We start from the raw sequence: 11,775 nt of genomic DNA, 5'->3' as shown, positions 1-11,775 counted from the left end.
ATGGCAAGTATTATTTAATCATCAGAAGTTCAATAATAATGATGATAACAATGGTAGCAGATTACATTTATTGCAAGTTGATCATGTAATAATCATTTCACATTTGTTGTCAGTTTTGTTATGACATACCAGTTCCTAAAAACAACACTGTGTAAAATCATGCAACCACAGGGCTTATGGGAAAAAATGGGGGTAGGTGCATAACATTCAAAAACTTTATCAGTGACACATAAACATAAAAAGGTCATGTTTATACCATACTTAATAAAAATGATAATAACTTTATACATATTGATTAAGAAATACATAAATGTTATACTATACAAGGCATTTGAGCTTGAAAAAGGCCTGAAGTATACTTGTGGAAGTGGGTGTTGGGTCGCCATTTCTGAATTATTATGAAGACGTAGAGGGGATGTTTTCCTGAAATTGGATGGGTGATGATAACACCAGATATGGATGGGTGTGGCTGTAGCACACATGGTATGTAGAGGTAGGTGGTAGATGTTTGAGGTGCATGTATGTTTTGTGTGTGTGCCTATGCAGCTCAGTTTAGCTGAGTTCAGTTTCTACTTTTACACATTTCTCATGGATAAGTTGTGAAATCAAAAGTACAATTTGCATTATACTCAAGTCATTCCCTATTTTATCAATTGTGTTGGTGTCAATTCCTATTTTCGTTGTTATTTTTATTTTTTTGTGGTACTGGAGATTAAACCCAGGGGCACTTTACCATTGAACTACATCCACAGCCCTATTTATTTTGAGGCAGGTTTTCACTAAGTTGACTAGGCTGGCCTTGAACTTGAGATCCTCCTGCCTCAGTCTCCTGATAGTTGGGATTACAGGTGTGCACCGTGATTCTCAGGGAAATACCTTCTTAAAACAAGTGTCATAATAGAACTGACTCTGTTCTCATTTAGTCTTCCAAACAACCCGTTAAGACGTTATTATTTTCATGTAACATAAGGATTCAGAATCAGTTCAGTTTAGGATCCAAATCTACTAGGCTGACATCAACATGAAGGTAAGTTCCAGACTGTTGGGAGTTCTGGATGCAGAGGAATGCACCAGGTAAAGTGTATCTCAGTTTTCTCCAGTTTCCCTGCTCAGTTAGCAGTGCCTATCCTGGAACTCATGCCTGCAGCCTACCAGGTTGGGGTCATTCCACTCATGTTAAGCAGCACCTCCTCTGAGTCTGTGGTTTAAGGTTTCATATTTCTTAGCATTTTAGATTCCTTCTGTTCTGTCTCCATGGCAGCAAATGAAGCCTCATCTTTCACACAAACACCCATGTCTTTGACTGCTTCCTGGGTTCAGCCTTTCTTTCTAGAAGCTGAGATGTCACAGCTGGAGGCTTGTGGGGGTTGAACAGGAAGTCTGTGTGGGAAAGTGTCATAGAGGTATGGATGCAATTCAGCTGGGCCAACGCCTGTCTCTCCAAACCCTCAGACCCTATTAGTGCTCTCAAAGCTCACCTGCTAGTCTAGGTATCTGTGTTCAGATGTTCTCTCCCACCAGGTGAATATGCCTCCAGGTCGAGGGCTCAGTCTTAGGACTCTAGAAATTGGTTCACTAACATCAGAATCCAACAGCTTGCAGCAGTCATTGGACATCCTGTGTGTGTGTGTGGCAATTATTCTGCCTAATACACAGGGGAAATATTTGCTGAGGAGTATGTCAGGCTGTGCTCAGGTTTCCCCTGAGTCTTATATTTTGAGTGCCTGCTGTGTCCAAAGATGCTACTGACCAGCTGTGTACTGATCAGCCTTTCTCTGTCCTCTGGGCTTCCGGGTTCAATAATGACATCACAGTCTAATTCTGTAATGTTGCATTATTAGTTATTAAAACAATCCCATTTCATTGAGGCTCAGTCTTGTTTATTTTAAACATTCCTTCAATTCAGAGCTGTCCCCACCAATCCTTTGGGTAGGCTGGCCTGGTAGGACCAGTCTTTTGCTATGGGATTCCCTTGTTGACTGAACTTTACTCAAGCTTCTCTGAGTCCTCGTTTTGGCCTAGTCTTATCCTTAAGCTGTTTTAGCTAAGACTCTTGCTTAACCAGTTTGAGAATTCCCTAGCCTACATATCCAAACCAGATGTCCATCCTTCATTCTTGATACCTAACCAAGTTCCTCTTGATAATTTTCCACCTTAGAAAATTACCCTGAAAATTGGTTATAAATCCTCACTTGTCCCTGTCATGTTCAAAGTTGGGTTCAATATCTCACCTCTATCTCAATAGTTTTGAATAAAGTCTTCCTTGTCTGTTTAACTCTGGTGCAATTTTTCTTTGTTAAGCAGCTGGTCTGCCCTCCTACCAACACCCTCTGACTCTTCTGTACTTCCATACTATAGAGGAGAGGGGCAAAAGAGAACTCTCATTTTGGGACTGCCCCTGGAAAAGGCACAGGTTAGTCTGAGTACTGAGAAGCACCAAGACAGGAGCGACACATTTATTAGAGGGAAGACCTGTGAGAGAGTGAAGAAGAAGCTGAGGAAGGTGGAAATCTATCACCTGTGAGGCAGGTCTGACCTCCAGCAAAGGAGAGATGGAGGATGGAAGTTTGGGCTGAGGTGTCTAGTGAGTTCTAAGATGAGGAAGATCACTGGGGAGTCCCTCTAGCCAGGGTTCTCCACCTGAGGATTCCCAAATATTTCTAGAAGGAGCCTAAAATTACAACCCTGCCACACTCAGTCATTGGGTGGGAGCAGAGGAAGCCTGGTTTTGGTGGAGTTCCAGTCTAAACTCAAGGCCCAAGAACTGGTAGGCTGATGGTAAAAGTCCTGGTCTGAGTCTGAAGCCCTGAGAACCAGGAGTGTGTTTGAGAGTAAGAGAAGATGGGCATCTCTGCAGCTTGAGCAGAGGCAGCAAATTGCTCTTCCTCCCCTCTTTTTTTCCTTTCAGGCCCTCAACATATTGCTGATGTCCACTTGCATTGGTGAGGGTGGTTATTACTCATTAATTCAAATGCCAGTCTCTCATGGAAGCACCCTCACCCAGAAATAATGCTTATCCAACTCCTTTGGCATTCCTTAGCTCAGTTAAGTTGGCACATAAAACTAACCATCACCCAAGGCAGATGCAGTCCCTCCTTCATGGAGCCAGTCCTCCTCTGTATTGCCTGGGGGATGAGGTGGGAGTGTTGGCTTTATTGCTGGTTCTGATGCAGGGGTGCCTCTCTGCATATCTGCTGGGGCTCTTTGGCTGGTTACAGAGACTCTGATGTTTCTCTGAATTTAGAATGTGAATTTGGTTGGTCATTGTTGTGGTTCTATATCTCCCCTCAATATTTTAATGGTGGATCTTGACAGGCACTAATTATGGGAACCAGAGTTAAGTTCCAGAGAGAAAATACAAGACCAAGATCGCACCTAAAAGCAATGATCCAGTGAAGGGGAATTTCAGTCTCCATTTCTCCAGGTAGAGATGATGCCTCCTGGGAGCATCAGGGTCTGGAGAAATTTGTTGCAGACTGTCTTTAGTTTTAGACCAGACCCAGTGCTGAGCCATTCTCAGAACTGATACTGTCCCCTGCATGAGCATCATGCAGGGAGGCCTTCTTCTCTAGCAGTTCATCTGTGGGGTGCATAAAAATTCCCAGAAATATCATTACAAATGCAGATTTCAGGCACTGCTCTAGAGTTTATAATTCACCTGGACTGGGCGGGGCTTAGGAATCTGTATTTTAAACAAGCACATGGGGGATTCTGCTGCAGTCTTTCACTGACCCAAGTCACAGTCTCTATTTAAGTATCTCCTATTACAGTAGGCTCAGAGCCAGTGAGAGAGGGGTGGGGCTCTGTGAGGGTCCTGGGGATAGAAAGACACCTGTCCCCCCACCAAAGGGGATCCTTATCACCATTATCACAGATGTGGGGAAAATATCTGTCCTAGAAAGACACAGGATCTTACAGGAAAATGAAAGGGAATCAGTAGAGGGAACAGAATAGAGAAGTATACATAAAACATGAAGCTTGAAAAAAGTAGGTTGAGATGAAAATGGATGATGTCTGCAAGAACAACAGGGGCATCTCATAATAAGGAACATACAGATAAAAGATCAGCATCACCCGGGAAACAGAAGGAATCTGGTGAGAAGGAAAACCAGATATTGAAAGAATTAAAAATTAAATTAAAATTAAAATATGGATACAGCATCTTTCTTCAAACGAAACCAAATTATCAGAGGAAAAGTGTGATATGAGACTGTGGAAATCTATCAGCAACCTTGGGACAAATAGCTGCTGGAAGGAGCTGATGCTCCACCCATGGGTGAAATGTTCCCTATTGCTAATGATGTTAAAGGCAGAATAAACTAGTAACTCCAGTATAGACTAAAGAGTGCTTTGACAAATTGACTCCTTCCAGTGGAATAATAACACCAAACAACCCATTTGGAAGAACTAATAAAAACAAACTACTCTATAATCAGTTCCACATGAAAACATACAAATGAATGATTAGACAGACACAAGTGAGACCATCTTAGGAAAAGCACAGGTGCTTTATAAGAAAGATGGTCTAGTAAATATGCTCCGAAGATTGGATTGAGGGAATTTTAATGAGTCCCCCTGCAAGACATTACATTAGGGAAAAAATCCCAAGACTATCAAAGGAGTCTTTATGACCTTGTTCTAACATACCGATTGGTTGGTTTTTATAAGAACTTATCACTAATAAGGAATCTGAGGAAATAATCCAGGGAAAATGGACAGCAGGGGTCCAGGTGAAGCCCACCTGTGCCACTTGTGTAATAGTGTAATATGATGGAAAAATATTTTTTAACTTAAATTTTAATTGTAGTATTTTACACTAAGGAAAAGTGTTTACAAAACCTAGAAAGGTCAAAACTCTAGCAGATACAAACAGCAATAACTTATTACAAGGACCCAGCAATGATAAATTTATTATCTTAGATTTTAACTCAAGAACTTTGTTATTGCCAGTCAGTACTGAGAGGTATGGTTTTGCTGTAGGGCTTGAAACAAGATCAAACTAGTTTAAGCCAAAAAAAGGGGTATTTATTAAAAAGCTACAGGTGTGTCTATTTTAGAGTCGAAGAACACACAAAGGACAGCACAAGCTGTCATCTCTCTTGCTGGTCTCTGTGTGTCTTTTTGTTTGTTTTTGGTAGTACTAGGGATTGAGCCAGGGCCTTGCACATTCTAGGCAAGTGCTCTACCAACTGATCCACATCCCAACCCCTCTCTTATCTCCTGCCTCTGCTTTCAGTTTTTCTCTGCGCATCTCTTTCTTTTCTTTCTATTGAGTCTTTTCTTTATAGATTCCTGATGGCTTTTTTAGCTTTATTCTCTTCTCTAAATTATCCCTTCACCGCCCAGACTGTGAAAATGGATGTGGGCCCTTTCAGTATGTTCCCTTAGCCAGTAGGCAGGATGTTAAGCTTTGTCAGTAGAGGGTGCAAGAGAGGCCCTGCAGGAGGGAAAGACTTGCTTCTCTGGTTCTTTTGTGCTTGCTTGGCAAGTTCTTTATGCTCCATTGGCAGGCTCCTGCAGTGCATGCTGCATCTCAAGGTCTGGCTCCTGCCTCTTGGGCACCTTCCCCAGCACCAGGTTCTGACAGTGTGCACAGCTCCTCCTGCATGCAGTCCTGCTGCACACAGAAGCCAGCAGCACAGAAAGGCCAGTGATTCCTCCTGCTAATAGCCCTTCCTTGTCCCCACCCTCTCAGTGCCCAGGTGGTCTTATAGTGGCATGCCTGCAGAGAGACCTCTACCTATGAATAGAGGGTGGATTTCCAGATAATTCCACTGGTGTGTTGCCACAGTGACTTCCCCATCCAGTGGACTGAGGCCCATCTTAGTCTTGGGTTGGGGGGCAGCTCTTCTGTGGGTACTGTATCACAGCCCTAGGGGTAGTGGCTATTTCTTATTTTTGTTATTTCTCTATTCTTTAGTGTTCTCTTTACTTATTAGTAGCCAATCCCTTGTGTTATGGTTTGGATGTGAGTTGTCCCCCAAAAACTCAAGTGTGAGACAACATAAGAAGGTTTAGAGGATAAATGATTGGGTTATTAGAGCCTTAGCCCAATCAGTGAATTAATCCCCTGGTGGGATTAACTGAGTGGTAACTGAAGGTGGGCAGGGTGTGGCTGGAGGAGGTGGGCATTGGGGGCGTGACTTTAGGGTATATATTTTGAATCTGGCAAGTGAAATCTCTGTCTGCTTCCTGATCATCATGTGAGTCACTTCCCTCCACCACATCCTTCTGCCTTGATGCCCTGCCTCACCTTGAGCCCTGAGGATTGAAGTTGTCCTTAGACAGAGCTCTGAAACCCTGAGCCCTCAAATAAACTTTTCTCCCCTAAGATTGTTCTTGTCAGGCCTTTCAGTCACAGTAGCGAAAAAACTGACTGAAACACCTTGTTACTCTATTGCCCTGTTAATAATTCTTTATATTAAAACTTCTATTCAAGTTATAGTATGGTTTCTCTCTTCTGATTGGCCACAAAGTTCAGGTTTCTCAGTGTCTCTGGTAAGAAGTCTCTTTGAAACATACAAGTCCACGTCTTCCACGTTGAAGACTCCATCCAGGACCAGCATTTGGTTCTATTCCAGAGTCCAGTAGGTGGGAATTTGACCCAAGAAGGTTAACTGTGCCCAGACCATTGGGACATGTGGCTGCTATAAATAACCTGGTGGGTGATGGGGCAGCTAAAGGGTCATTGAAGCGGGATCTCAGGAGGTGTCTACTACAGAATTCTTTTCAACATAAAAGGAGCATATAGGAAACTGATTTATGCTTATGACCTAAAAATATCTGGCTGTTTAATGGATATGGAAACATTAGTAGTGGTGCTGAAGTAAATACTGATGGTAAAGCCTCCTACTGATTACTGTTTTTCCTAATGACTTTCTTTTCCTTTTTTTTTTTTTTTTTTTCCCAGTAGTGGAGATTAAATGCAGGGCCACTCTACCACTGAACTATATTCCATGCCTTCCCTCCTTTTTTACATTTTTTAAAATTTAGAGACAGGGTCTTGCTAAGTTGCCCAGGCTGGCCTTGAACTTGTGATTTTCCTGCTGCACACTGAGTCACTGTTATTACAGGCATGCAACACTGTGCCCAGTTGCTCCATTATGTTCCACAGTTGCATGGATGTATGAGAGGTTATTTAACCAGTTTCATCCAGTCTTTTATAATGACAAGCAGTGCTACAAAGAACATTCCCCTACATAATGTCTTTGTTCACTTGGGCAAGTATACCCATAAGAAAAATGCCTAGACGTGGTACTACTGTGAAAGAGGACTTGTGTCCTTTGAATATTTTCAGGTTTTTGTCAACTTGTCCTTCAAACTAGTTGTATTAATTTATCCCTTTAAACAACGTGTGAAAGACCTTATTTCTTTAACCTCAATGAACTTTAAAATTCTTGTCTAACAGGTGAAATATAATTTCACTTTTCAAAACTCATAGGGGTGGTTGAACACCTTCTCTGTGTTTAAAGGGTATTTGCATTTCTTTTCCTGTGGAATCAATAATGCTCTTTGTCATTTTCTGTTGGGCTGTTAGTCTTCTTAACTGGTTTGATTTGTAATATTAAGGTAATTATCTTTTTGTCATTTATGTTGAGACTATTCCTTTGGTTTGTTGAAGTCTTTTGGATTTTTAAATTCTTATAAAGTTTAAAAAAATGTACATAGCCGAGTCTATCAGTTGTATCAGCAAGGAAGATGTTCAGCTACAGGAAATAAAAAAACAGCACATGATGTCTTTTTAACAGAGGGGAGAATATTTGTTTCAAGCCATATGCAGGTAAGAATTTGTTCTTCATTGGAAAATTGCATTGTCTGGAGCACACCTTTCTGGGTTGTCTGATTCTGATTATATGGGAGCTTTTTTTTTAAAAAAAAATATTGTTTTAAAAACTAAGTTTTAGATAACTGATTGCAACACAAAATATTTCTAGTCTATTCACATGCAAGTGGATTATGTAGCAGGACAGACAGCTCTCCCTCACTGTTACACAGTTAGCCTCTGTTTATACATTTATTTAAATATTTTATTAATAAGTGTATCCATTCTTTGGATCAGAACACCCTGGCAGTTTCCTCATTTTGCATTAAATGAAACCATTAATACATGTTCACTTTTATTTGTAAAAAAGTCATAATTTTACCTTCTTTATAAATTATTTTTGCACAAATGTGAAGCCTGGAGGTAAGGCAGTCCAGGGCCACAGTGATGCCATCAGCGAATCAAACTCTTCATTTCCGCACTTCACTGTCCTTAGCATGCACTCTTTGTCACCCTGTTGGTCCCCCACGTGGTTAGTAGGTGGCTGCTCCACCTCTAGTCCTTGCGTCTGGGTTCCAGATAGGGAAGGGCAAAGAATAAAGGGTTGGGAATAGGGAAGAAAAACTTTCACAGAATTCCACTTCTGTGTACATCTTACTACTTGGAACTGGATCATATGGCTACCCCTAAGTGCAAGGGAATTTAGAAAGAAATTGGGCACATGATTCACACTCTTCCACCATCAAAAGCAGGGCTTTTTTTGTTTTTTTGAGAAACAAACAAACAAACCTACATTTGGTTGCATTCTCACATTCACCTCTCAATGGGTTGCTGGACTGACGCTTCTGCCTTGTTCAAATCTCCATTTAAATGTCACAATGTCACCTCCATGAAAGGTGGTCCTTGAAAATGCCATGCCACTGACCATCCCAGTCACTACCTATTACATTTAATTCTTGGCATTTATAACTACCTGAAATTTTAGTGATTTGTTTACTTGTTTATTATCCATTTCTCTGCACTAAAATATGAACCTCCTGAGAACAGGAACATCCACCATCTTTTTTTTTTTTTTTTTTTTTTTTGCAGTGCTGGGGATTGAACCCAGGGCCTTGTGCTTACAAGGCAAGCACTCTACTACTGACTAAGCTATCTCCCCAGCCCCATCCACCATCTTATTTACCTCTGAGCCCCAATCCAAGAGCAGGTCTTGGCACACAAAATTGACTCAGCCAACTACTATATATTCAATGACTTTGTGGTTATGTGTATATAAATTGTATCATATATAATACATGTAATATAAAGTAATATATACATATGCAAAAAATCAGTGCTTTTTAGTAAGGAAAGAGAGGAAAATGGATTAGGGAGGGAACAAGCAGTGTGCAGCAAATCAATTGTTTTTAATGGTTCCATGATTAGGTGGTTAATCTAATTTGTCCTTAAGACTATAAGATCTTTTATCCCCCCTCATGCATTTTTCTTAAACTTTCATGGTTTCATTAAACAAATTAAATCTTTGTTTCATTTGGAATTAGGTATACAGGAAGAAGTGAAGATTCTTTTTTTCCCTAGATGGCTACCCAGTTTTCCCAGCACTGTTTATTGAATGTCACAATGTTTTCCCATTGACTAGAAATGCCATCCTTGTCTTGCATACCTATCTGCACTCACTTGCCTTATTCTGTGTTAGTACCAGTTATTTAATTTACTGTAACTTGGTAAGATTTTAAAAATTTCTGGTAGTGCTGAACTCCCTCCTCTCTAGGTCTCTGATTGTTCCAAATTTCCTCCTGGTTATTCTTCATGTGATTATTAAAATAAATTAATCATAGTTGAATAATTTAGATACCAGTAGGTTTAAAATAAAAATTAGTCACCTGGGTTCACTCTTTCCCATCCTGTTTTCTCCCCAGGGACACCTTTTTTCCTCCTTTTTATGATTGCAGTATTGTTTGATAATGTGTTTATACTACAACTACTTGGTTGGTCAATTTTAGTCATATTTTTTTCTTCCTCCTTGGAAGACATGGAATTAGTTCTTTTAACCCTCCTCCCTCCCATCATCTTCCCAAAATACAGTATTTTTTAGTTATTAGGGCAAGGAAGGTATACCAGTCATTATAATGACATATTGTTCACTATGAAGTTAAGTAGAATTCCATTTTTCTTTCGTGTACTGCGTTTTGTTTTCCTCAGAGTGAATAATCACCTCATTTTACCTGGCCAACCTCCCATTTACATAATCTCAGTCTGAGGTTCCGTTTTCCTGGCACTGAGCCCACTGGGGGAATCCCATGAACTCCTTGTTCTTGACTTCTTGTGTTTCTCCAGAGCTGATCTGCCAATGGCTTCTTAAGAAAGGCACTTTAAGTTCTTTTACATCTGAAAATGTGTTTATTCTGCTTGTACTCTAGATTGCTAGTTTGGCTGAAAATTCTGGGTGAAAATATTTATTTCCACAAAATTATGAAAGTATTGCCCCACTGTTCTATCGTATGGAATAACCATTTGGATTCTGATATAAATATTTTTTTCAGATAACTTGCTGAAGTCTCTAGGTTTTAATGCTTCTTGGTTTCCAAGTATAAATCATTTCACTTGCAATGGATTTTGTCGTCCCTCCTCCCCCATTTTAACTGCTCCACCTCTTTAAGGTCTTGTATCTTGCCCACGCTCGCCAAAACATCAAATAAAACCCGAGAGCATAGGGGTATTTGTTTCTGTCTTGACTTGAATAGGAATGATTCTCGCGTATAGTGCGAGATTCGCCATGGTTTTCAGTCTTTAATATTTTAATTCCTAATTCACTGAAAATTTCATTTTCGTTTTTAAAATCAGTAACAATGTTGCATTTTATCAAATGACAGGTCCTCTAACGACTGATAGACCATTGACGTTATGTATTGTTCTTGTAACGTACTCCTGGAATTCAGCTCCTATTATTTTACTTAGAATCTTTCTGTCAAAACGCTTTTATAGATGAGAGCCGAGGGTGCAGAGGAGGGGGCGCGGGCGCCTGGTGATCATTCATGGGAAAGAACGACTTAATTTTCAGGAAGGGCCGAGGTCCAGGACTTTCTCTCCCTAGTGGGCGGGCAGACAGGGGCCTGTTTTCTTCTGAAACAGGGGAGCGCTATTAGACATTGCAGGGTCTGTTTTGCTTCTAAGACTCTTGATCCCGACCCACAGCCACTGGATGGCGCGCGCAACCTGCGGAACCAGAGGACCCAGGCGCGCGGCCGGGCTGAAGGATAATTTGAGCGCCTACCTCTCCCGGATTTTATTAGCGGGTCCTTCAGCAGGTCCGCCCTCCCATCTCCTCATTGGCTATCCGCCTAGGGTGGGTGTGTCTTTTTGGTCAGCCCTCCAGGGAACTTGCAAAGGGTCTTGTAGTGGACCCAGAGGTCCGCGTTCACCTGCTGCCCGGGTTCTCAGTAGCTCTTGAGCCGGTTTTTGTGGCTCAGGTTCACTGCTGAAGACTCATCTTCTCCACCGCTGGCTGTTTGCTTCAGACCTGCAGCAAACAGGACTGGACGAGGTTGAGAACGTCCCAGGGAGATCGCTGGAACTGGACCGGGCAGGGGGAGTGAGCACACCGCCTCCTGTGGAACACAGATGGAGAAGGGGTTGCAAAAGGACTCTAAGATGCTGTGAGGCTGACCAAGCAGGAGGCTGGGGTAGAGTCCCGGATGGGGAGGGAGAAGGCCACTGTGGGCAGTTCAGTGCCTTATGTCCCAGACGAGGCCAGCGGGAGTCAGCCCCAGCCAGAGCAGAGACCTTCTAAGGCCTCTTAGGAGCTCACTGTTGGAGACCTAATCCAAACACGGATGGAACTGGAGGACATCATGCTATGCGGAATGAACAACTCTGACAAGGATTGTATGCTTTTTCTCATCGGTGGAAGACAGAAAAGTGCGGCGGTGGGGGCGGGGATAGGATAGATCAAGCTCTGCTATTCATAGTGATATTTATCTATCTGTCATCTATCTGTAGTTTTTAGTACTGCG

This window comes from Sciurus vulgaris (genome assembly GCF_902686455.1).
Source record: "Sciurus vulgaris genome assembly, chromosome: 3".
Taxonomy (NCBI): domain Eukaryota; kingdom Metazoa; phylum Chordata; class Mammalia; order Rodentia; family Sciuridae; genus Sciurus; species Sciurus vulgaris.
This window is presented reverse-complemented; position numbering follows the sequence as displayed.